Genomic DNA, 26,914 nt, shown 5'->3' with positions numbered 1-26,914 from the left:
GCGTGCAGTACACCTGGAACCGACTGCCCCAGGGGTGGAAGCACAGTCCCACCATCTGTCATGGACTGATCCAGACTGCACTAGAAAAGGGTGAGGCTCCAGAACATCTGCAGTACATTGATGACATCATTGTGTGGGGGAACACCGCAACCGAAGTGTTTGAGAAAGGAGAGAGAATAATTCAAATTCTCCTGCAAGCTGGTTTTGCCATCAAGAAGAGCAAGGTCAAGGGACCTGCCCGAGAGATCCAGTTCCTGGGAGTGAAATGGCAAGATGGACGACGTCAGATTCCCATTGAGGTCATCAATAAGATCACAGCAATGTCTCCGCCGACCAACAAGAAGGAAACACAAGCTTTCCTAGGCGCCATAGGTTTCTGGAGGATGCACATTCCCGAGTACAGCCAGATCGTGAGTCCTCTCTACCTGGTTACCCGCAAGAAGAATGATTTCCACTGGGGCCCTGAACAGCAGCAAGCCTTCGCCCAGATCAAACAGGAAATTGCTCACGCCGTAGCCCTTGGCCCAGTCAGGACAGGACCAGAGGTGAAGAACGTGCTCTACTCTGCAGCCGGGAACAATGGTCTGTCCTGGAGCCTCTGGCAGAAGGTGCCTGGTGAGACTCGGGGCCGACCACTGGGATTCTGGAGCCGAAGCTACAGAGGATCTGAAGCCAACTACACTCCCACAGAGAAGGAAATCCTGGCAGCTTATGAAGGAGTCCAGGCTGCCTCAGAAGTAATCGGCACAGAGGCACAACTCCTCCTGGCACCCCGACTACCGGTGCTGGGGTGGATGTTCAAAGGAAAGGTTCCCTCCACGCATCACGCCACCGACGCTACTTGGAGCAAATGGATTGCCCTCATCACGCAGCGCGCCCGAATTGGAAACCCAAGTCGCCCTGGGATCTTGGAAATAATTACCAACTGGCCGGAAGGTGAGACTTTTGGGTTATCTTCTGAAGAAGAAGAGGAGCAGGTGACACGTGCCGAAGAAGCCCCACCATATAACGAGCTACCAGAGAGTGAAAGACAATACGCCCTCTTCACTGATGGTTCCTGCCGAATTGTAGGCGCTAGCCGGAAATGGAAAGCCGCTGTATGGAGCCCCACACGACAAGTTGCACAGGCCACTGAAGGAGAAGGTGGATCGAGCCAATTTGCTGAGCTCAAAGCTGTCCAATTAGCTCTGGACATAGCTGAAAGAGAGAAGTGGCCAAAGCTCTACCTCTACACTGATTCATGGATGGTAGCCAATGCTCTGTGGGGTTGGCTGGAAAGGTGGAATAAGGCAAACTGGCAGCGCAGAGGAAAACCAATCTGGGCTGCTGAAGAGTGGAAAGACATTGCCACTCGGGTAGAGGAGCTATCCGTGAAGGTCCGTCATGTAGATGCTCACATTCCCAAGAGCCGGGCTAATGAAGAACATCGTAACAACAAACAGGTAGATCAGGCTGCGAAAATAGAGGTGTCCCAGATAGACTTGGATTGGCAACATAAAGGAGAATTGTTCCTAGCTCGATGGGCCCATGATGCCTCAGGTCATCAGGGCAGAGATGCCACCTATAAGTGGGCACGAGACCGAGGGGTGGATCTAACCATGGACAGTATCTCCCAGGTTATCCATGATTGTGAGACGTGCGCTGCGATCAAGCAGGCCAAGCGGGTGAAGCCTCTGTGGTATGGTGGGCGATGGTCCAAATACAAGTATGGGGAGGCCTGGCAGATTGATTACATCACACTGCCTCAAACCCGCCAAGGCAAGCGCTATGTGCTCACAATGGTAGAAGCCACCACTGGATGGCTGGAGACCTACCCTGTGCCTCACGCTACTGCCCGGAACACCATCCTGGGCCTGGAAAAGCAAGTCCTTTGGAGGCATGGCACCCCTGAGAGAATCGAGTCTGACAATGGGACTCATTTCAAGAACAGCCTTATAAACACCTGGGCTAGAGAACATGGCATAGAGTGGGTGTACCACATCCCTTACCATGCACCAGCAGCTGGGAAGGTTGAGCGGTGTAATGGACTGCTTAAAACCACCTTGAAGGCACTGGGTGGGGGGACTTTCAAAAACTGGGAGATGCATTTAGCAAGAGCCACCTGGTTAGTTAACACTCGAGGTTCCACCAGCCAAGCAGGCCCTGCCCAATCTGAACCCCTACAAACAACAGACGGGGATAAGGTTCCAGTGGTGCACATGAGAGGTATGCTTGGAAAAACTGTTTGGGTAAAGTCTGCCTTGAGCAAAGACAAACCCATCCGTGGGGTTGTTTTTGCTCAGGGACCAGGTTGCACCTGGTGGGTGATGCAAAAGGATGGAGAGACCCGATGCTTACCTCAAGGGGACCTTGTTTTAGGGTGAACTACCCATGGCTCTGTATTGTATCAGTATCAGCATGTATATTTGTATATAATTTGGGTAATGCATAGATTTATATGGTTAAAAAAGTTACGTTTCATGTAACATGTTAGTATGGGAAAAAATTCGGGGTGGATAATGTTGGGGTTTTAGTTTAGTCTTTTTTTTTTTTTTCCCTGTTAAAGGAATTTTCTCCCATATGCATGTTGCTAGGGGACAAATAGCTGTACTTAAGAAAGACAAAAGGGGAGTGGGGCGGACCTGGCTACTCCTTTGTCTACACCTGGGTGTGGGGTCAGTTCGCTCTGAGCGTCCGGAGAGAGAAGCTGCAGAGAAAGGAGCTGCTGCTTCTTTCTTTTTGGCCGTTCTTTCTTCCTGCTGGAAACAACGCCGGGACCCCAAAAGCCGCTTTCCCTGCCCTGCTGGAGACCGGGCTGTGGCTGCCCTGCCCCGCTGCTGCTTCGAGCTTTCGCTACGCTGTAGCCCTGCTCGCCCTGCCTGCCTGGGCCTCCGTGGGGTTTTCTCATCTGGATACATCTCGTCTGCCACCCGGGATTTGCGTCCGTCCCTGCCGTTTCAGCCTGCTGTTCCTGAGAGCCCGGGGTCAGCTGCCCAGGGGTTTGTGAAGCCTTTGTTCCATCCCTTCCCGGGATCCCGGGGCACCAGAGCCGCGTGTTTCCCGAGCTCGCTCCGGAGCGCCCCCTGCAGCCGCGGGGGAACCATCGCACCTGCCCTGCTCACCGGGAGCCGCCAGCGCCCCTGCCGGCTGCGAGCGGAACTGCACCCGAGGGGAAATAGCCTGACAGCCGAGAAGGCTGGCACCGGGTTTGTGTTTGCTGTTACTGCCATAGTTGTTGTTGTTTTGTTTGACTGGTTATACACATATATATATATATAGAGTAAAGAACTGTTATTCCTATTTCCCACATCTTTGCCTAAAGGCCCTTGATTTCAAAATATAATAACTTGGAGGGAAAAGGGGTTATATCTGCCACTTCAAGGGGGGCCTCTGCCTTCCTTAGCAGACACCTGTCTTTCAAAACCGAGACAGGGTTTTATAGAATTTCTTTATTGGATGCTGAAATGCTGCTGAGGTAAATGAGATCTATATATGTCATGGGAACTTCTAGGGAGAGATTTTCTGTCGAGTCTGGGCAGTGGGAAACATTTTAAACACCTGTATTGTAATCATGCTTTTTCTAAGAAAAAAGCACTTTGTAAAGAGGAAGATATCACACGCCCAAGCACTAGTCATACACCATCAAATCTATCTTTAAAATCTCATTTGATTTTCATAAAGTGTTTTCTGTTTACTTGATTCATCCGAGGTTTTGTAAGCTGTATTATCTTCATGGAACACAGCTGAACTGAGTGAGTCAGCATGGCAATGTGGTAGTGAGATAACTCAAAGGGAACCTAAGTCACCCTTAGAGTTTTCTGAAAATCAGAAGTAAAAGCTGGAAGTAGAGAACAAAGTGCACAACAAATCAGTGAAGGGATAGAGAGCAGAAAAAAGAAGGTTCGTGCTAACCTGCTCCACTGAGGAGAGCAGGTTAATTTGCTTCTTGATCCAAACACAGACAATAACTGCAATAACCCAGCCTGGACAGGATGGACACAAACATTCAAGTGCTCAGTCTCACTTTGCTTGCCAAGTTTGGGTCTTGTTTGTGGGTTTTTGTCAGCTCCCATTTAGGGGGAACTGATGTCTCCCAAATAAGGCTCCCCTGTCATGGGTCTGGGACACATTTTCTCTGGATAGCAGTTGGCAGATTCTGTGTGGACTTCTGACCTTCACATTTATCAAAGCCTCGAGACAGGGAGGTGCAAACATAATGCAGGTAACCATGTTCAAGGTGCTTGTGGTAGGGACAAGTGATGAGATCCTTCACAGCCTCAGCTCTGGAGATGGTTGATGATCAGTTCTTGCCACTGCAGAATCCTCAGACTCTCTAGTCTGTGCTGACCAGTGACCACAGATGTCTAAGATGCAATTGCATTGCCAGTTTGGCCTCCAGCCCTGGAAGCCTTTCTTAGCAGGAACTAGGTTACTGACTTGCTAGAGAGGTTTTAAAATGGTTTTGAGAATTCATTGTACCCAAGTACAATGGGAATGAGAAGGAAGTTCATTTTTCATTTGCTTTAGTTTCCAAATACGCTCATTTCTTGAGTCTTAATCTTAGTAACAAACGAATCAACACTGAGATGTCAGTGCTTGCCTTAAAACTCTTTCATTGAAGCTCTCTGCTCATGTTTCCAGCATGTTAAATGGTTCCTAGGCCTTCTCTATCAAGACACTTCAGCTACACTACGGGGCATTACTTTTCATTGTGAAGAGAATTTGCCGAATGAAAACATGGTTCCTCTGGTAATGCAGGTGTTAAATAAATACTCTGGCAGACAAAAATGCACACAAAAGGTATGATCTAGTAGTGTCCTCTAACCACTTGGATGCAGAAACAAGCCTGGCTGGCTGCTCCACTTTCTGATCTTTGGTGGCACGTGATGATTAAAAGACACATTTTAGTTTTTCACCTATGAAAACTGTGGCAAACTATGGCATTGTAATGTATTGGAAAATGGCAAGTGAAAGAGATTTGCATTGTCTAAGCAGTGCAGAGGAGCACAGTATAAGCACAAAGATTATATCTGCAGGCAGGTACTATTTTCTCATGACATCTTTCCACAACATTTAGCAGAATGAGCTCCACTCCTCTGGGCATCTGGGAAGTCCCATGGTGTAAATAATGCTAACAGGCGATGGGCACACGGAAATGAGAAACATTTTTCCCATCCACAGAGTCTGCTGTAGCTCAGTGTAATCTGCTTCTCAGGGAGACTGTGTCTATTTTTAAGACAAAATGGTGTTTTTCCTGGTCTTGTGTTCCAGCTAAAGGCACTGTAATGGAAAGGTGAGAGATTATATACTCAGTTAATGGACATCCACTGCAAAGCTCACAGCAAGTTCAATCTTTGTATAGAATACCAAGGGAAATGTTTTATAACATTTGTATTTATTTACTGCTGTATTTATTTACTGCTGGATCAAGAAGAGAATTGCACTGTATTATTAACTAGTTCTCTGGATTCTCATTTTCTTTCCCACAGAATGAAAATGACACATTTCATTTTAACGTTTTAAAGTTTATTTAAAATAATTTATAAAGATGAACCTGCAGTTTGAGGATACCCATAGCAGTTCCTCATGTCAGTGCAATACTTGAGTGGGCAAGTGCTAAATGAGTACTATATATATATGTGTATATATATATATATATATATATATATGTGTGTGTGTGTGTGTGTATATACACACAAAACCAAACAGATAATTGACTATAACTCACTAATTTCAGCATACTAAGGATAGTTTCATCTATAGTCAAAAATTCTCCTTATAGCTGCACTAATAAATCGATATTTATGTCACTGGCTGAGTTTCTATATAAATATATATATATATATATATATATAAAATGTAACATATTTTTCTTTGGGTTAAGTGAACCTGTATGAATACCTGACTTGAATTATTTAATTTTTTACATGAATTTTTAAGACTAAAAAGAGTCTTCTCAGCATGAGAAGTGATCTCATTTGACTTTAGAACTGACCCCAAATAGGAAATGGAGTACTTATGGCCTGATACTTAATGCAGTGTGTCTCATTTTCCAGGTGCGTACATCTGGTCTTTAATGGCCACATTATCAGGACTGCATCATTTCATCTCAGTCCTTTCACCACAAATATTTGATTGTAATAAGATCTGACCGTGGGATGTGTCATCTCTAGTACTGAATATATAGAACGGCTTGGGTTTACTATTTCTCTCTGTTTCCATGTGCTGTTGGGGTGACAATTTTTTCATGGCAAAACACTGCTGACAAGATATTGTGCAATGAGATTTGCATGACCAAATATCCTGTGAGTAGCCCAGTGGTTAGGATAGGAAACAGAGAGTCAGGATAGCCTGGCTCTGTTCCCACTTCACATACTGACTCACTTCATGACCCTGGGGCAAATCGCTTAGGCTGGAATTTACAAGGGGGCTCAGATGCACTGCTCCCAGGGAAAGCCAAGCAGAGCTGGTGCCTGATTCCTTTATGTCATGTAGAAAACTTCATGCCTCAGCTGTTTGGCATTTCAGTTTGCCCACATTCATACAGGGACAAGGTTTAAAAAGCTGTTTGGGTCCTCTGGAAGAAATTGTTTATTAAGGAAATCATAATCATGGCATAAATATGCAGTCTTTACCAACACATCCTATTTGGTAGGTAAAAGCAGATAAACAAATAATTTCCTTTGGTCCTTGAGAAGAGCAGTGCAGTTTGTTTCTCTTCTATTAAGAAAATGAGCTTAAAAGACTTACAGATTATCAAACCCATGTTTCCAAATGTATTTTGCCTACAAACCAACAGCTACAGGACCTCCATAACAGGAGTAGCAGCTCTTGGTCCTGTGGCAGCTTGTCCATGCATCACAAATGATGTGAGGAGGCCCCTGGTAGGCTATTGGCTTTGAATGGGCATACTTCTACATAATTTTTTTTTCCCTCTTAGGAAGCAAACAGAATGTAGTAATATGGGACATTTTTACACACAGGGTGAATTTCAATCACTGTTTTTATTTGGAAATAGCAAAAGACAGAAGGGATCTCTTCAAAGCAAAGTAAAACATGGTTTACAATTTCCATTCAAAGAGAAGGATTGAGATAGCCTCATTTTTTTATATTGGGGATATTTCTAAATTTCTGTTGAAGAATGTGAAAATGCTCTCAAGAATGGCCATTTTCTCATTGGAAACTCTGATTGTAATGAAACTTTTACATAGCTGGTCAGCTTCAGTTGAAAATGTATGATGGACTCAATTGATTTGGCACTGAGGTTGGGTCTTGTTTAACTTCAGGATATAATTTTTGAAAAAGAACAAAACTTATCGAGGCACAAGTCTTCTGTGAAGGCAATCAGTTACTCCAGTTTACACCAGCAAAGGGGCAAACAGACAAGCTGGGAGCTTGCCTACCTATGGCATCTGGTGCACGCTTAGGTATGGAAGATGTCTCTTCTAGTCTCAAGCTGTGATTCTGGAAAGAGAGGGGTCTGTTTTAAGTCATCTGTCATAGTTGCCAGCCCTGTGCTGATGTATGGGTATCATGGTGGGTCTAACAGGGCACTGGACACCATGTTTATGCCCACAGCCACTTGGTCCCCTATCCTGGAGTCTTGCCTAGCTCAGGAGCAAGGTAAAAAGGTGTTGAGTCCTTCTCACCAGTGGCTGGAAAACTGAGTGCTTGTGCATACATGGCATTCTTCAGCCTTCAGAGAAATGCAAAGAGAAAGGAAAGGAAAACATTAAAGTGAACAGCAAAGAAAAAAATGGAAACAAGGTAGTTTGGCTCAGCACTGAATGCCCTTCACATGAAGCCAGGCAGGAGTGCAGAAGGGGAGAGATAATGAGGTGCAGGAGGTGGAATTTGGCACTGAAATAACTTTTAGCTCACATAGAGTGAATTTCCTTTTATCACTAGTAGCCTGGCTCATGAAGACTGAGAGGAAACTATCCTGTTCCAAATGTTTGATACTGAATGTATTTGGCTGCCTGCTACTTCCACATGTGAGTGAATCCAGTTTGTATATTTGTCTAATAGCACGATTTGGCCCTGATCTTTGCTCACCCAGAGTACAACTTAAGCACACCTTTCTGTCACCCCAGCAGCTGACCCACGCACTGCTGAACAGTCTTGTGGCACACGCTGGAGCAGCTTAGAGGCTGCTGCCATTTGTGCCAACACTTAGAATATTTCCAAGGGGCTGCTCCTGCACCTGGATCATGGAGATACCAAACTGCTTTCAGATTCACCCTTACGACATTTGCACTGAGACAGCAGCAAGAAACATCACTCTGCCCCCCCAGCACCACTCAGGCAACTCCTCCACTCAGTCTCCCACTGCCAGCTAGGTCTGTTTTAGTGCAAGCTTAGAGAAACAAAGCCATACAAATTTGCCTTACATCAAAGATGATCTGGCCTCATCTCAAAGGTTATTTTTTATAATCTCCACTTTCTCTGGTTACCCTGCTCATCAGCTTTACTAGGCTCATGAACTCATGACCAAAGAGAAGCTGAAGCTCACCCTCACCCCCCCTTGTTCACATGCTGCCTGTATCACACCCCATCCAACAGCTCATTCCTTTGGCTTTGAAGAAGACTCAGATCAAGTAGTATGAGGGAGGCAACTGGGACGATAAATTATTAGCACTGCAGCTGTGAGGCAAAGAATGTGAGAAAACAGTTATGAGTACAAAGAAGGAAGGGGGTGACTGTGTGTATTCTGCAGATAAGATTAATCCAGAATTTTTAGAAATTCTGGAAATCTCTTGATGCAGTGAACTCATCCCCTCTGGCAAAGATTTGATGGAAAATGAAGCATTCTTTCTACTGGAACATACATATACATACATATATATATATATTATATAAGTTTTCTGCTACTATATTTGCTTGCTTGCAAATCACAGTGGCCTTCCAGAAATCATTTTTGGTGTCTACAAGTAAAAAAAAAATTAAAAATAAAAATAGTTATCATTATTTATGTCTTTGGAGAACAGCATTAAGACAGCATTGTTCTGACAAGGATAACGAGCAAATCAGGAAGTGTGGCAACCTTATTCATTCAAGACTTAGCAAAACCTCCAGTGTGCATGGGGAATTTGTGATGCTGCTGACAACTATCACAAATGCTTTTCCCCCATAATTTTATTTCGTATTTTCTAGGCTTCTGAGTTTGTGTATTTGTTTAAACCTGCTGTGTTTATTACAGCAAAGAGATGGTTATGGCTGCTTTTTAATACTGGTGATGTAGTTACGAGGTAAGTAGCTTAGCATACACCCTTTTGTGTGTGTGTGCATTTATTCTGTTTCTTTTTATGCGTAGACAGTCCTTATGTTGCCCAGAGCAGCTGTGGATGTCCCGTCTCCGGAAGTGTTCAAGGCCAGGCTGGGTGGAGCTTTGAACAACCTGGTCCAGTGGAAGGTGTCTCTGCCCATGGCAGTGGGATTGGAACTAGATGATCTTTAAGGCCCCTACCAACCCAAAGCACCCCGTGACTCCGAGATTCTGTGTGACCATCATGCCCTGTCTGTGCCCACACAAACACACACGGAACGTAATACGGGCACGTGCATCCGTATACTCCCACTCTCCGGAGCAGACCCCTCCTACCAAGACGTTCCCGCCTCACTGCAGTCTGTCTTAAACAAAACCTGGAACGAAGTGGGCAGGACCTGCAGGTTCCAGCCTGTGGTGGCGGGCGAATTTGAAACGCGGTTTTTACAGGATGTTCCCGGCCGGCGCGGCGGCCGCGGCCCGTGTGGCTCGGGCAGCATTGGCCGCCAGGGGGCCTCGGGCCGGGCGGCGGCGCGGGGGAGCGGGGGCCCCGCCGGGGCAGGCGCCGTGCCCGGCAGCGCCCTCGGCGCACGGCCCCGCCGGCCCCCACCGGGACGAGCCGCCTGCAGCCCCCGCAGCCCCCGCCGGGCCGCCAGCGCCGCGCCCGCACCTTGTTCCCCAGGTGACCCCGGCTGCCGCTGCAGGAACTTGGCGTCCAGCCCCGGGGGATGCGCTGTGAGGTCCTCGGGAGGCTCCCGAGACATAATCAAGAGCCTGAGGAGGCGCGCGCTGACCTGCCGCCCGCGCCCCTCCGCGGGTCGAGCCGAGATCCTCGGCACCCCATTCCCACCCCCGACCGCGAGTTCCAGTTACAATCGGTCAGATTGAAAGACTTTAATGTTTCTCCCAGCTAAAATAAAGCACCAGCTCCCCCCTCCCCAAGAAAAGCATTGAGTCCTATTCCACATCAGTATGAAGACACTCGCAGCACTGTACAAAGAAGTCCCTATATATCAGCCCGTCAAGTAGTCTAAACAACTACACTAGAAGTTTTCCAGCCTTGCCCAGCCAATGACCACAGACCTATTTGGAAAGCAATCATTAGCAGCGGCAGTACTGTAATCCTGCCTCCCTCCTCTTCTTCGAAGCTCCGTTGGGGCACATGCACATGTTAGTGGCCTTGTGACATGCACTGTTGGGAGGTTAAGTGTGTGTTTAACATGTGGTTATCACACCCGGAGAACCCATGACACAAGGCAGAGGATTGGGTTTTACGGCTTCAAAGTGTCACAGCTATATCACAGTCCTAGAAAATTTCTACAGCTCATAAAAAATCACAGTCAGTCAGTGAGTGAATTAATCAGTATGAAGTTTACAAGTAAAGGGCATAATATAAATATGTAACTTACTTAAAGTTCTTCCATGTATGTCTTTTCCATGGGAACCTTAGGACTTTTTTAGATTGCAAGTAAGAATTACAACAGCAAAGACCTAGGCCTGTGTCTCAGTTTCCTTATTGATACACAGGGGATAAATCTGCAAGACTCATCTTCCAGACAGATTTATGTTGAGATAAAATGTATGAATTTGGAAAATATACTTGTATTTTCAGAAAATGGTAAAGAAGTATGGTGTATTAAAAAAAAATCTTCTGTAAAACAATATACTTGATGTACCTCACCTAATTTGACAAGTTTTGCACATGTCATCATATTTAATCAGCACATATCACCTATCCTGAAATGTAAAAACAGAAGGCTTAAACAGCAACTTTTTCCTAAGTGGTATCATACAGATATTGTAAGTAATAATACAATTAGATTCATTATCTTTACAAGGTATTTAGTGGTGATAAAAACAGAGAAACAGTGACGTTTTGAGGAGGAGCTATAAAGTGAATGCTGGATCTGTTCATAGCAAACCTTCCACTTTGGAAGCTATCCTGCATATGCATTATAACCCTAATGATTATTTTTGTCCAGGTATTCAAACTTGAAAATTACAGGTAATGGTGTCTTATGTTTTTTTTTTTTTTCTGCAGGATAAATGGGGATGTGTTTGAAAGTGTGTGTGTGCAGGTGCACTCATGTGCACATGTATGTGAGCCAGTAACACTGAAATGGTACCTGAAGCTTCTAATGAGGATAGATTCAATAAATGGGCTTTACATTTTGCTATGATTGTCACATGGCCTCTGATCTTTCTCACCTTAAGCAGAAGAAATTCATTGGCCCAGGCCATGTCTAGTTCCCACAAAAACGAGTCCTTTCACACCTTCTGGCTTCTGCTCACACATTTTGGAATGAATTCTTCCCCCCAGAAATGCTGAGAATCATATGCATGTATCAAAAAGCTGGAGGTACCCCTAATTTGGGAAAATACTGAACTGTACAATAGTTTGGGTTGGAAAGGACCTTTAAAGACATCTAGTCCAGCTCTCTGGAATGAGCAGGGACAGTTTCATCTAGAGCAGGTTGCTCAGAGCCCCATCCAGCCTGACCTTGAATATTTCAAGGACTGGGGCATCCACTACCTCTCTGGGCAAACTGTGCCAGTTTTCCACCATCTGCGCTGTAGAAAATGTCTTTCTCATATCTAGTCTGAATCTACTCTCTTTTAGTTTAGAACAACCACCCCTTGTCCTATTGCAACTGGCCTTACTTAAAAAATTTGTCCCCATCTGTCTTATAAGCCCCCTTTACATACTGGAAAGCTGCTCTATGGTCTCCTTGGAGCCTTCTCTTCCTCAGTCTGAGCAATCCCAACTCTCTCAGCCTGTGTTCATAGGAGAGGTGTTCCATCCCTCTGATCATTTTTGTGGCCCTATGTGTAGCTGATAGTCTTGATTTTGGCTCTTTTTTAAATTTTTTTTTTTATGATATGGAGCTCTATATCAGAACAATATCCACTGTAATTCAACAATCTTAACCTGCAGCAGACTCACTTCATCCAATATGAAGTAAAGATAACAGAGACCTCCCTGTTTCCTACTGCTTGGCTGCAGATATTGTATCCATTATTTCTCTACCCCTCTAGACTGTATGTCTAGACATACACAGCAGAAAATCCCTTTTTGAGTGTATTGGACAGCATTTGCTGTGGCTGCTGCAAAATGAAATTTGGCCAAAATTGCTCAGTGTAATCAATATCTTGACACTTCACTGGGATTGTCACAAAGCCTCTGATTTCATCACCCCACAATGAATGTGGCTGCAGCAAGTTTTCTTAATACCCAATAAAATTCTTTTACAGACATGAAAAAGCTCTCTTCCCTCTGGCTGATACCAGGAATTTGTGGGTAGGGCTTTGCAGACTTGCAATATAAAAATGAAGCTTATAGACAAAACAACAAGATATGTTAAAAACTTCTAATAACATGGTCAAAAACCACATAGCTCCACTAAAAGGCAATAATGGAATTTAAACAGCGAAGTGCTTGTGCAAGCAAGGTGCTTGATTAAATACAGAGTCATAGGGAGATACCTTATTATATATGATTACTTGTAGCACACCTGAATACTTTTAGCACAATCTCACATTTTTAAATAGCTGCGTTTCTCCAAACAGCTACATAGATTAGCAAACAGATTAGTGTGTTTACTGATATTTACAACGAAGTGTTCTCTGAAGTCAGTGGACTTGCTTTTCATGCCATGCTGTTTTTTCATGAAATTATAGATATGTGATCCAGAGCAGCATAGTTCTACCTGAATGAAAACATCAGTATTTGGATTTTTTTTTTATAAGTATTAACTGTGTTGTTCATGTTTACCCTGTTGTTTTTCTTTGTTTCTTTGTCAGCATATTTTCTTACATGCTTCTTGGTAAAGTAATTGCTAAAATGATAAATGACCCTAATAAAACTGAACCCAGGTTCACAACTTTCCTAACAGACTAATTCCTGTTAGTGACTTCATGATAATTTGTAAGGAGCTGTAGCACAACAAATAGGAATCTTCCCCCATGCACGTACACACACCAGTCTGCCTGTGAACATGGGAGCAAAGCTGCCTGCTCTGCCTGCTTCTTGCTGGTGAACCCAAAGCTCTGTCCTTCCAATGTCCTGCTCCGTTGTTGTGGTTTTAAGCCCAACTGGAGATGAAATGCTGCATAGCTGCTCGCTCAACCTCCCTCTCTTCCGCCCTCCACTCTGGTGGAATGAGGAGGAGAATCGAATTGATAAAATGCATTTTACAATTATACAATTATTTCCTTTGCCTTAGAGGAAGTAGAATAGCAGCCACAGGTATCCAGGCAAAATCCATGAAAAGGTGCACACTAGAAGTCAAAGAAATTATCTTCAGGAAAATATTTTGTATTTTCCTCATGATGACTTCTGCAAACCAGAAAAAGGGTTCTCCAGCTGGGTGTCTGTTGGAGCTTTGCTGTTACAGCTCTACTGGGAAGTCTACAGCCAGCTCTAGTCCTAGTTTAACACTCCACTAATCTAAAGGGCTTCCCAGCCATTCATCCTCCTGATGCTCTGGGGACACAGGGAGTTCAGCAGCATTACTCATGCAGTGCAATTTGAGACACAGAGGAGAAGGAGGATAAGCTGACCAAGACCCACAGACAGCCCATGGCAAAGCCCAAAGTAGATCTGCTCCCAGTTTCTGTTTGCTCTTTCAGACCTTTTCTTTGGCACACCCACAAACTCATCCTGTGGTCTGTGAACCTTAACAAGCCTTTCAATAAAGCTTGTCTGCGTTTGGGATTGGTGAAGAAATTTGAAACCAAGGCAAGGCTTTGTATTGGTGTGTGCTGCGCTGTGAAAATTTCACATGGCTGTTTTTCACCCAACTTGTTCAGCCATAATAGCATGGCATAGTGGGCCAGAAAACTATGTCTTACTGAACACCCCAGTTTATACGAAGAAGGTGGTGAGAGTGGCGGGTATGGAAAACGGGTTTTCAAGAGTTTATGGAAGTTACCACTTCCTTTGGGAATACACATTCCCTGCAAAATCTATTCCTCTTCCCAGCCATACATTCCCTTTGTTTTTACTGCAGAGGTCCTGTGTACATAATAATTTGGCACTATGTATTTGTTAACAGCCTCTTCATGCACAGTTTGAATTTCTCATAAAGTCCTGCTTTCCACAACCTGTATGGAGAAATACGGAGTAACTAGGTTAACTGAAGTCAAAGGAAGGCAATTTTAAATCTTTCATAAAATTTTAAACAAGAAAGAATAAAAGGGCTGAAACAATAGCGGTTTTAATATGTCTCTGCTAATGCACTCTTGAAACCGATTTACAAGTCAGTTGTGAAAATGTGCAGTCTGAGACATGTTTGCTGCTTGCATGGAGACAACTATCCTGTTAATTTTCATCCTAAATGTCAACATATATTGCAAAAAGTGCAAAGCCTGTACAAACTCTCGTTCAGCACAGTAGTCCTTATTTATTCCCTTGGGGCTTTTTACCACTACCACTACAGTCTATGGATGATTAGATTAGCAGGAGCAGAGTTAACACTCTTACATGAGATCAGGACCTATGCTGTTGTTCTGGAGGAACCACAGGTTCCATTTGTGTTGCGTTTTAAGAAGCAAACCCCAGTGTCGAACTGCCATTTAAAATTTTATTGCGACTACCCAAGCTGTGCTAAAATGGAAGGTAAGTCGTCTGCCTCAGTCACAGAGTTGCTGCAGTTTTCATTTTCTCAGTGCAGTGAAGGTGGTTGGCAGACATCCACTTTCAGATATAATTGTGCTGACCAAAGAATCCATCATCTCTGCCTGCTTCATACTTCCCACCATCTGTTTAGCACTCCCCAGTTCTACCAGTGGAAGGACTTGCAGGAGAGTTTAGGTGACCCACTGCAGACAACAGCTTCTGGGAGGGCCCAATCCACTTCCAGCAGCCATCTGTCTTGAAGGAGACTCTTTTGAACCTCACTGCTGTTCTCTTTTGCCTAGCTACCTTGGTTGGTCTTACGAATAACAAAAACAAACACCCTACTTCACCCTACAAAGCATTAAGCAATGCTCTTCTTATTCACTGCTACAGCAAGGTAGGTAGGTAAGTGGGCAGGTAAGCAGAAAGATAGATAGATAGATAGATAGATAGATAGATAGATTCATACATGCATTCATACCTACATACATATTTTTTGTTGTTCTTTAAAGATACAGACATAAAACAAAAGCTACTGCACACTTACACAAGCAATCCCATTTCCTCACACTGTAGACTTTTCTCTTAATCTGCATCTAAACATCCCAGAAGAGTTTGGGACACACAGACTTTTCTGTCCAAGGAAGCTTGTCCATTTTCTCCATCTCTGTCTTTCAGTTTACTGACTTATTCATTTTCCATTGTTTCTCCAGAATACAGCAAAGGCAATAGGAAGAAATGTCTTATTGTTAAAGGGAGTCAAAACAATCACTGAAGATGTGTTTATGTGTGTTGTGATGATTCTGGCATGGAACCCATTGATCTGATCACCTCTTCTGTCCTGTTTTCATTCTTCTTGACATATGTAATGCATGGTTAGCACATTCTATTTCATGTTTCTTGCTCCCTTGTTTTATCTCCTTTCTTGTATGAACATAGTAGTTATGAAAAAAAATTCACCGCCCATACCCATGTTTGCTGATAATTTTTCTCCTTTTAGATCTTTGTTTGACAGACACTTTTTGATGGTCATCTTCCAGGTAGCTCTGACCAAACTGAACGTTCTGCTGAGTAAAATGAAAACCACAATCAACAGCAGAGGGAGATTCCATCACCCCTGCAGGTCAGATAAATTTTTTCTTAAGTCTTACCAGCTTTCTGACTCCAGAGCCATATTTTTATTTTCTCAGGATATTTGTAACACTGGTGTCAATTTAACTCTGAGTATTCAGTCAGTGCACAATTCCCACTCTTGCTAATGAAAAGACATCTGAAAAAATACTTTCTGTAAAAGGATAATTAATGCTAAGTTCTTACAAGGCTTTTGCAGAAATAGTAGCATTAACCACAATAAATTCTAAGAGGGTTTCTTTTTTCCTTAACAAAAAATAAAGGTCACACATAAATTGACCTATTGCACACATAGATTATGTCTCAAATTTTGTTTGAATTATGATTGTAATGTGATTTTTGTGGTTAACAATATCAGAGCTGACTGCGATGGACAGGGACATAGAGCGTTGTCTAAACCCTTATAAGTGTGCTGAAAGTTTCTTTTGTCTAACACACCAGATAACTTTTTGATTAGATAAAGACCTAAGAAAACTCCTCTGGCAGAGAAGATGGCAATCAAATGCGGAAATCTTCATTGTATAGAGCACCCTGGGGTTTGTTAAATATCTGCAGATCTGCTTGTTGTAAGTGACAATGTTTACTCTTGCAAGTGAATTCCAACATCGCCTGGCTTCCTTGGGGTTTAATCTCAGCCTTTTTTTGTTTCTCTGATTAGTTGGAAACTGTAGCAGGTCACCCTGGCTCTTTGAAGAATGAAGGGTCTCATTCCAGGGTGAGGCCCAACGAATTTGTGAATGAATGAAAAGTTAATTGAGGAAAAGGGTAGAGCATACTTCAGTCATAGTTAATTTAAGCAAAGCTGATAAGTTAGTAAGTAGAAACACCAGTGTATTCTTTCAAGTAGAATTTTTGCTCTTACTGATATCTTAGGTGCTGTTTCTCTGGCCCTTTTAAGGATTGGTGCTTGTCATAGACACTTTATTATCTAATCTTCTGCCCAAGGAGAGATTCTGTAGTGTTGAGTAATTACAAATAGATTGAGCTCTGTTGGAAAGTGCATTTGCAAAAATAAAAGGAAAGCTCATGCACTATAAATGTAATTTTTTTACTTTATCTTCTTAAGAGGATTTTTTTTTTTTTTACTAGCAAACACTGTGGGGAAAAAACATTAATGGCATACATCATAATTTTTTAGGAAGGTGAATGAAACTTGAATCCTCCTGGGTTTTTGTTGTACTTGAAATGTCCTTTGTCATCACTTCAGAATTGTGGTAAAATACAAAAACGTAATATGTGGTAAAATACAAAAAAAATTTTCATAAAAGCCATCTATTCAACTTTAAACAGTCATATAAAACCAAAGAAAATTGCAGAAAGTTTATATGCAAGCAAATGCAAGGCACTCTTTCTTCATGAGTAGAGAAGTTGAAGAAAAAGCTGTGTTTTGCTAGAGGAAATCTGATTAAAGAAAAGGTGTAACTCTGAACCATGACATGAAAAAAGTACAGTGATGATAAAAGCAAGGGCCAAAAGCAGCAGCTTTTAAAGTCTCTATGGCAACAATTTTTTAGGAGTCAGAGAAGCCACAGCAAACAGCTGGAGATGGAATCAGACATTTCTTCAATTTTAAATATGCTTTGGACTTACTGCCCACGCATCTCAAAGCACCTTGACATCGCTAATGAATTTAGTCTCCTACAGTCCTCAGAGGTTGAATGCTATCCTCACTGGGTAGTTCAGGAAAAAGGGGAAGGAAAAGGTAAAATGATTTGCCATATGTCACTCAAGAAGACTACAAAAGAGTTAAAGATTAAAAGATGCTCTTAAAGACAGAAGACTTGGGAATGTTGCCCTGGCAAATCTGAGTGGCAAATATGCTTCAGTGCAGCCATGAGTGCCAGAAGCTGGAGACTGGATGGTATTTCATGAGCTATACTCGTGTTCCAGACTAAGGTGATGTAAGTGGCCTCCATTGCTTTGTATCTGTTCATGTGCACTAGGTAATCTGCAACAAAATTTTATTTGGGGTTACACTCAAGTTAAAAACATTACAGCCACCAATGCTTTTATTAAAAGAGGAGACATTTGAGCCATTAAAAATCCAAATCATAACACATGACAGTGTTAAAGGTTAAATGTACAAGCCCACTGCTTATCTGTACACAATAGCTACATGACAAGTAAGCTAATTGAATTAATGCATATTCATACAATAGCCCTTGCAATGTGATTTAAAGATGCTTACAGTGGTGGAATTGATTTCTGAGACAAGAAAACAGGCCTGAGGTCCCAAGCCTAGTTAGGCAGCAGTTCAAGACATGCAAAGCTCAGGAGGGGGAGGAGGAGGAAGGAAGAACCAGTGTCTTCATCTCTGCTTGACTCCATCCTACATCTAAGGTAATGAGTCTCCAACTGCACCTTGCCACAAATATAAATTAATAAAAGCCTCCAATACACCCTATTTACTAAGTAAACCAGTTTAAATTTTGTGCTTAAAGAATGCTGGGCACAGAAGACACTGTGTGTGCCATCAAGGAGGTTACAATATAGCTATTTTGCTGTCCTGTAGCTCAGCTGAAGCAGGTATTTGTCTTACAAAAATAGAAACAAGACTTGTGCTCTTTCTGCTGATACCAGGACATCATTATCATCAAAATAAACAAAAACTGTTTAAATAAGTAGTTAAAGTTTTAGTTAGAGGGGCAACTTCTAGCAGCCTTAGGTCTTGTTCTGTTTCAGTAATCGTGGTCAGTCCCATGCACAGCCACAACTAACTAGTGGTGATTTTAATCATTTTCACCATGGATACAAAGTACAAAGGTTTGTTTAAAAATATGCTGGTTAAAACAGGACTGAGCCAACTTCAAAAGCCTTTTCAAAACTGCATACATGGGTCCAGAGGGGAAAAAAAAAAAAGGCACCCAAGAGTTGCTCACTATAGTGTTTTGTTTTTAAGCTCCTGACTCCAGAGCGCAATCCAAATCACCTCTCAGCTACGATGTTTGCTGCTGCTTCTGCTCCAAGGAAGCAGTTGCTTCCCTGGGGACCCCACACAGCTTGTCAGCCCAGTGGAGAGCTGCGAGAGGCCAGCACAGCATCCTGTAACCCTGGAGAGGCTGCTCTCACGCTGACTCCAGAAACACAAGGAGGTCTTCTCTTCTGCTGGAGATTGGTTACTAAGCCAGGGCACCAATATGTTACGGTTAACACAACAGAGGTTAGATCATTTACCTAAGGCTGGGATACTTAGGTTTAATCTCTTCCTTACTGTGATGGGACTTATGACCTCCTCCTGCCATCCAACCTCCAGCCTAGTCAGGATCAGGAGTCACCAGGGAAAGACTTTGGCTTCCTTACTGTGGGGTGGGCAGAGCCCTGGTTACTAAATGGGACCAGCCATGTCTATATGTTATCCACTCACCAGTGAATTCAGAATGAGTAAACACTTCTAGAGAAGAGGATCAGAAGATGGTGCTCTTCTGTCTCAAGCCTGTGAGAATTTTATACCTGTTATACCTACCCCTTCCTCTGCTGTTTTGGTTTTGGAGACCATGTCAGTAGGCATGTGGTGTATGTGTTGCCAGCCAGACGGAGCCCTCCTGAGAAGCAGCTGGTTAAATTTACCTTTTCACTGTGTGGCTGGGACCCTGTGTGCCTCCACAGGGGTCAGCGTGGAGGGGCAGCCCCACAGATGGGACCAGGCTCAGGTTGAGCAGTCTGGAGCAGTGACCCAGCTGCCTCCTCTTCCTCTACCCCCTCCTCGGCCCCCAGTGGCTCAAAATGAGAAACTCAGGAAACACAGATTCTGGGAATGGAATAAAAGGCACACAGAGGGAAGATGCTTTGCTGTGTCTGACACTGCCTTTTGCTCACCTTTGGAAAAGAAAGGATCTTTGGAGCTTTTTTTAATTCCTCTTTTTCTTTCTCCTTTTAAAGGTTTAATCCATGTTTCCATAGCTTCTCTGCTATCCACTGTGCTGGTGTGCTTTTTCTCTATATCTGGAGAAGGACTATTTTACTTATTATATCTTAAGACACTCAACTTTTATTTTACAAGAACTCATTTCCCTCCAGTTTTGTTTCCCTTCTAAACTGCCTTCATCCACCCCATCCCCCAGCACCACATTCTCTCCTGTGACAAACACCCACTATGGCAAGTAGTGATGCTCATCCTGGGTCAAAACCAGCTCCTCTCCTCTCCTCTCCTCTCCTCTCAGGGCTGAGGCAAGCAGGAGCAGGAAGCAAGGCAGCAGGGGCAAGGGATGTGCAAGGAAAGGACAGCTCAAGCCCTGGTGCATAATTCAGAGACCCCACAAAGCATCCAGCTCAATATAAACTTTGACCTTTCTCTGCTGTGCTACTCAACAGGCACTCACCAAACCCAAGCTGGTGAAATAATAGCTTTTTTAGTGTGTGTGTTTTGTTTTGTTTTTACTAACGATGAAGCTATGCCAGAGGAAAAGTCAATCTTTTTGGTCTTTCATAAAGCCAGCAAATACTTCCATGTTACCAGTTTATCTGTGTGAAAAATATTTAGAGGGTTCTATTTAAAACTAAATAAAAATAAAACAAAAATCAGTGACCAAGTCTCCTTCCACCCTCAAAAATAATAAACCATGCCTTCCATTAACTCTTCTTTAAAAGTTTTCTTTTTTTAGGAATAGAAATCTGTAATTGTCCCCGTGGAATACACTTTTAATAATAGCTACCACTTTGGGTTTTGTTTCTATTGACAGATTCAGTACTTTAAAAAGTAATAGTTTAAATTAATACGGTTCTTTAATTATTTTAATTTATTTTAATTTTTAGGTCTTTTAAAAGTCAATGGGATATGCATTTTTATGTCTCCCAGTCAGTTAAGGAAAACAAATGCCATTCCTACTTGATATTCTTTAAATTTCATCTTTACATTTAACATCTCTTAAATGAAAATAATTTTTCAAGATGTCAATTCTCCTACCAATAAACTTAATTAAGATGCACATTTAAATGAAAGAGAATTAATTCACACCATTCCATTTGCTTATTACTTGACAGGGTGTATTAAATGCCCAGATGTGTGAAAAGAAAACATAGAGAAAGAGGCACAAATAAAACAATCAGCATCAAAATACCGTTTTCTGTCACCATTTTCCTATGTTCCTATAATAAAACTGTCAACTGCATGAAGTTATTTTCTGCTTTTTATGAGCATGGATTATCCTCACTTTCCAGTGAATAACTTCACTGACACTGTAAATTTTTGTTTGTTTTTCTCTTTTTTCTTTTTAATTTTAGAAGTCATGGTAGATATGACTATTTCTATATTTAAACATCCCCCTCACCCACACCCCCGAATGGCTGACTGGACAATCAGTAACTTTTTCCAGTTAATTCTGTATAACAAGTCAGTGTTTCCTTTGTTTGAAAGGTGATTTCTAGAACCACTTTCTTACAAACAGGAATAGTACCCATTTGGGGGTTTATTATTATAAGTTTCTTTACAAAAAAATCTAAGCCATTTTGGATTTTAAATGGGATGTGGTTTGTTTCAAGACAAACAAATCATATTTGTGGAAAGTCTAATTATTACCAAACCACTCTTTTGTTGTTTGGGGGCTGTATCGATTGGGGTGCAAACACGCTCCGCTGAAGCCAGGCAGCACTGGCCTTTTGCTGTCTGTTCAACTAATTCCTACATCTACTACCACCAAATGTAAGGCACAGAGAAACAGAAGTTATTTCTGTCAGTGGCTCTGGCCCCCCTTTGCTCTGTCCAGAGGCACCTCTGAGATGTAGGTGGGCACAGTGCTTCCTGCCTGGATCCCACCTACGGACCAGGTGCTCACAGGTCTCACACCAGTTTTCTCCCTGGCTCCCCAAAGATCCATCTTCCCAGAGGCTGGAGTCATGACCTGTGTCTCTGCTAAAGCCTTACTCTCAACCTTCCCAGACTTGCAAATGAGGGAAGCAAGCCCCAGGAGCTGAAAAAAACCACGGGTAAAGCATCACCATTGGCCAGAACATCATGGAGAAGCAAAAATTGTCTCTTTGGTATTTGGTAGATTGCTTGTTTTGGATGAAGAGAGAGAGGTTTGTGCACCCCCTGGGAAAATAATGGTGGGTGATAAGAAATCTTCGCTTCTAGATTTCTCCCCCTTCACCTCCAAAGACAATTGGGTAACCCCTCCCTGGCTAGCTTTTCAGAGAAAGGCAGGTTATATTACTGGAAAGTGTGGTCTTGGTAATAGCCAAAACATCTACGTAAAGCCTTCTTTATGAAGCTGTTCTTAGGAAGTTGTGAGAAGGAGCTAAGCTGAAGAGCCTTTGTGGTACAAGCTGTCTTTGGCAGTGTGAACACAGCTGATCTGTACTTGATTGCATGACTGGCTAGGAAATTTTGACTACGAAGACTCAGTGTGACTGTCAAGAAAAAAAACACATAAGTAAAGTACAAAGGCTATTTTGGGCATAATAGCTAGTCATTCTGAACACTAAGGAAATACTCACATACACACACATCACAAAACATTACATATATGGAGATGCTATGATAGCTCATACTGTCTCATAATTTCCATTTAAAAGTTTCAAGGATTTCATCATTCACCCATACACATTTACTTTGGGGCAAAACCAGACATAGAGCATACCTTAAAAAATGGGAAGAGTTGAAAAAGCCTACTACTCAAACCAAGTAATTTGATGCAAAGATGGTATTTTATTCACAAAAATTCTAACAAAAAGTGGCTGGTAGTAAAATAACACAATTTTTTTCCACATCAGGTCTTGCATTTGGGTCACAACAATGCCATGCTACAGACTTAGGGAAGAGTGGCTTGAGAGCTGTTCAGCAGAAAGGAACTTGGGGTGCTGGTTAACAACTGGCTGGATATGAGCCAGTAGTGTGCCCAGGTGACACATGGCATATTGGCCTGTATCAAGAATAGTGTGGTCAGCAGGACCAGGGCAGTTATTGTCCCCCTGTACTCAGCACTGGTGAATCTGCACCTTGAGTTCTGTGTTCAGTTTTGGGCGCCTCACTACAAGAAGAACATTGATGTGCAGGAGCACATCCAGAGAAAGGCAACGGAGCTGGTGAAGGGTCTAGAGAATGAGTCATGAGGAGAGGCTGAGAGAGCTGGGGGAAGCCTGGAGAAAAGCAGGCTCAGGGGAGATCTCCTTGCTCTCTATAACTACCTGAAAAGAGGCTGTAGCAAGGTAGGGATTGGTCTCTTCTGCCATGTCTCAAGTGATAGAATGAGAGGAAATAGCCCTAAGTTGCCACTGGGGAGGTTCAGGTTAGATATTAGATAACAAAATTTCACTGGTAGAGTGGTCAGGCATTGGAATAAGTTGTCCAGGGATGTGGCGGAGTCACTGTCTCTAGAAGTGTTCAAGAGGCATCAGGATGTGGCACTCATGTGTGGAGGGTTATGGTTTACGGGTGATTATGGTAGTGCTCGGTTGATGGTTGGACTACATGATCTCGAAGGTCTCTTCCAATCTTGATTCTGTGATCTATACTTTCAGAGATCATAAATATATTGCACTCTTTTGATATTCAAAATCCAATGGGATTTTGAAACTATTTACAAATGTTAATTATTTCATAGCTGCTGTCAGGTAAATTATAAATTATTCCATTTGATACATGAGGAAACCAAAGGCCAAAGAGACTCAGCTTTGTGAAGAAACTAATGGCATAAAAGGACACAAGTCTCAGCATCAGTAATTCTCTAACTTCTTTCAAACATCACTTCTTTCTTCAGGTACAGCTATGAGTTTCTATGCCATTGCAGCAGCAAAAAATAAAGACAAATTAATTCAATTTTTATCGTGATTTAGAAAGGTACTGTAATAAATATGTACTATATCGCCTTTGAGACAGCTATACTCAAGGCTTTTGTCTTTGCAGTGAATGATTTGCCGTAACAAAAATAGATGCATTGCCACCCTAGAACATTTGAGCTTTAGTCTTAAAGGTGGACAGAGTAATGTGTAAGAGGTGACAAAGTTGCACAAATTGTTAAGGTGGTACCTGTCCTGGGAGGAGCTTTTCCACTTAGCACTGTCAGTACTGAATGACTTAAGAAAAATAAATCCATTGAAAATTAAGAAAAATCAAACCCAATACAACCTTTTCACCCCAGGTGATTCCTTCAAAGCCATAAGAACACATTTATCTCACTTTTTCATAGTTTTTTTCTTTGCTCCCTTATCTCTACATGTAAGTAGAAGATCACTGGGCTCCAGGAGCCGGAGCTTCAGAAAAAGTGCACAAGTAATGGAAAATACTAAACATTATAGTTTCACTTCTGATGGGCTTGCAGCCCCAGATGCTGCTTAAATAATTTCATTTCTGCCAAGCTTGTAACTTCACTTTACACTTTTGTGACCCCACTTCTGGTCATGACTTTTAGTTAGGGACTTGCTGCTGGAGATACTGAATTTGAGTTTGAATTTGGAGAAACTGACTTATTTCAAACACTGTGCACAGAGCTACTGACCCCCTGTCTCCCTAACAAAAAGGAAAACATCAAGAGTCAGAGTCCAAGAAACTTGTGAGATGGAAAATTTTTAAATATGGTCATTTAGAGCCTTTTCTTTGGGCCCACCTTCCTGTTTTAACACTTCCTGCCCTCCTGCAGGATGCATGCATGATAATAACAGCCCTACCCTGCTCATTTATAGTGAGCAAAGTAATCGTGACCTCCTCTGGAAAAGCTCTTGTAAAAAAGAAACGCAATGCAGAAATCATGGGCTACAATCTGACACTGTTGAGAACTCACAGCTTTTCCTTAATGTATATGTTCCTGGTGATTGATGCCAGTCTGGCCCAGTCCACATCTTCCTCTTTCTCCAGCTGAATCTGCAGTGATTCCCTTCACATGGAAGCTGTGTCCAGCTCACTGCTCCTAGAAAATGCTGGGGAGGGAGCACAGGGGTGGCAGAAAGGTGGTTGCCCCCACTCCCAGCTCCTAAATTTGAGATGAGTTTAGTTCCTACACCTTCTCCAACAGCCAACTGTGTGTTATACCTGTAACGACCTTTTCTCTCCAATTTTCTAGGGCATTACTGGGATCAAAACTGGGCTGGTACCCTTTTGTGTAAGTGAAGAGAAAGGAAGCCAGACAGAACTGATTTTTGCAGAAGGAAGATCTCTCTCTGTAGGAGAAGGGGTTGTGCTGTTTACAATGATACAATGGTTTGGGTTGGAAGGGACCTTAGAGATCATGTAATTCCAAGCCACCTGCCATGGACAGAGACATACTTCACTATCCCAGGTTGCTCAAAGCACCATCCAACCTGGTCTTGAACACTTCCAAGGATAGGGCATACACAGCTTCTCTGAGCAACCTGTTCCTGTGCCTCACAACCCTCACAGTCAAGAATTTCCTCCTAGTATCTAACCTAAACCTACCCACTTTCAGTTTAAAGCCATTCCCCCTTGTCCCGTCACTTCAGGACCATGTGAAAAGTCCCTCTCCAGCTCTCTTGTTGTCCTCTTTAGGTGCTAGAAGGCTGCTGTAAGGTCTCCTTGGAGTCTTCTCCAGGCTAAACAACACCAACTGTCTCAGTGTGTCTTCATAGGAGAGGTACTCCAGCCTCCGATCATCTTCACGGCCCTCCTTGCTCCAAAACCTCTATGTCCTCATTATGTTGGAGGCCCCAGAGCTGGACACAGTACTCCAGGTGGGTCTCGCAAGAAGGGGGCAGAGGAGGAGAATCACCTCCCTTGCCCTGCTTGTTTCTTGGTTTCTCTCCTTCCCTGAGCAGTGGCAGTGGTGCAGCGGGGCAGGACATTTGAGCTAATCAGAGCTACAATTGCCTTGACTCACCAGCTGCTAATGCTGCAGCTTTTCTGTTGGTGTGTGGTCTTTGGTGTTCTTTTATGATGCTTAAAGAAACCACAAAATTATATTTTTCTTTTAGCATTAGAAACTCAGGTGTTGTATGGCTTGGAAATCTTCCTCGCAAGGGGAAACAGTGACATTACAAGAGGCAAGAGAGTGAAAGACAAGCAATTGAGAACCATTAGCAGAGTTGCCAGTCCTAATGGTTTTCCAAATAGGTTGGAGGATTTCAGACCCTTTCAAGGGTTTTAAAGGAAAATATGGGTTTTTAGAACCAGTTCCATGACTGATCATTTCCTTTCTCCCACCTGCCACCCAGAGGTGCTCCAGCTTCATCTCTTTAATGGACCAGGTACACAGGACTTTGCTTTCCAGCTGTCCTATGCTCCTGCTCACCACTCACTACTTCACAAGAGGGGGGTGAAACAATAGGAGGCAGAAGTTGAGAAGAGTTAAAGAAACAACGGCAACTAAGATAGCTGCTCAGTTAATGAATGTAGCTAGGATAAATCATGTTTGGAGGAAGAAGAGGTGGATAATTAATTTTGGAGGCTGCAGAGATGGAGGAATTTTGCTCATGAAAATTAACCCATATTTATACTAGAAGGGAGTCTATAATTTTGTTTTGGTGTAGAGATGGAAGCGTTCCTGGAGATGCAGTTGGAATAACTGGAATCCATCATAACAGTGTCTAAGTTTTCAGCTTGCTCTGTCACTGCCACGGGTAAAGCCAGGAGTTGGAACTGTGGCTGTAGGATATAGAAACGGAGTTAGGAATGCATTATTCTTTCCCCAAGGTTGTGGGACTGTGTACAACAGCACTGCCCTGGGATTTGAGGCAAGTGGGGGTGGGAGAAAAGCAACAAGTGGTTTCTTAGCGGTAAAGCCCAGTTTGGTAATTATTTCTTGTAACAGTACCATAAAGAATTTTGTTTAAATAAGTAAATACAATTCTGACATTATTTCAGGGACTTCATTTTGAGTTGTAGATACCAGATCTGATCACTACCTGGTCCTTGTATTACATACGGTTAGTTTTTCTGACTTGCTTCATCTGTCACATAACAGCTGTGTCTTTGTTTTGCTGATTAAAGAAATACTTGTGGAATGGAAATGAATTAAATATGGAAGTAGAGCCCATGA

General features: G+C 42.8%; 1 long non-coding RNA gene across 1 annotated transcript in view; it reads left to right on the top strand.

Moving 5' to 3' along the window:
• Positions 1 to 25,604, top strand: part of LOC116443519 — a 73,106-nt gene extending 47,502 nt beyond the window's left edge. Inside the window, exons 3-4 of the long non-coding RNA XR_004239946.1 lie at positions 15,902 to 15,984; positions 25,429 to 25,604. This is a non-coding gene — a long non-coding RNA (uncharacterized LOC116443519). The remainder of the gene's footprint in view (positions 1 to 15,901; positions 15,985 to 25,428) is intronic.
• Positions 25,605 to 26,914: the final 1,310 nt, after the last annotated feature.

The sequence above is a fragment of the Corvus moneduloides genome, chromosome 4 (genome assembly GCF_009650955.1).
Source record: "Corvus moneduloides isolate bCorMon1 chromosome 4, bCorMon1.pri, whole genome shotgun sequence".
Classification (NCBI taxonomy): domain Eukaryota; kingdom Metazoa; phylum Chordata; class Aves; order Passeriformes; family Corvidae; genus Corvus; species Corvus moneduloides.
The sequence above is the reverse complement of the archived record's forward strand: the minus strand, read 5'-3'. Positions and strand labels throughout refer to the sequence as shown.